Source organism: Eimeria mitis, genomic scaffold (assembly GCF_000499745.2).
Source record: "Eimeria mitis Houghton genomic scaffold, Emh_scaff890, whole genome shotgun sequence".
Classification (NCBI taxonomy): Eukaryota; Apicomplexa; class Conoidasida; order Eucoccidiorida; family Eimeriidae; genus Eimeria; species Eimeria mitis.
The window spans coordinates 5,005-5,308 of NW_013576550.1; the positions used below are offsets into that span (position 1 = coordinate 5,005).

Here is a 304-nt window from a genome sequence, read left to right on the forward strand (position 1 = left end):
CTGCTGCCGCTGCTGCTGCTGCTGCTGGTATCAAGGTGGTGCCAGTGGTGTGTTTGTGTATAGTGAAGACCGATCCCCAAAGTCTCTGTTTATCCCTTTTATATTCGGTTGTGTGTAGCCGCACAGGTCAAAGCCTGCAGCAGCAGCAGCAGCAGCAGCAGCAGCAGCAGCAGCAGGACAGCGAAGACCAGCGGCCGCAGCTGTCTTTGTCTGCTGCTGCAGCTTCGTGGCGTTCTGCTGCTGCTGTAGACTCACAGAGCGCAGCAGCTTCACTTGTTGTGTAGAAGAAGTGTTTGCTGGCAGC

General features: G+C 55.9%; 1 protein-coding gene across 1 annotated transcript in view; it reads right to left on the bottom strand.

The window, feature by feature from the left end:
• EMH_0024750 (GAF domain-containing protein, putative) overlaps positions 1-304 on the bottom strand; it is a gene marked incomplete at both ends in the record, with an annotated part of 8,649 nt that overhangs the window by 4,370 nt on the left and 3,975 nt on the right. The gene's annotated exons all lie outside the window — the stretch shown is intronic.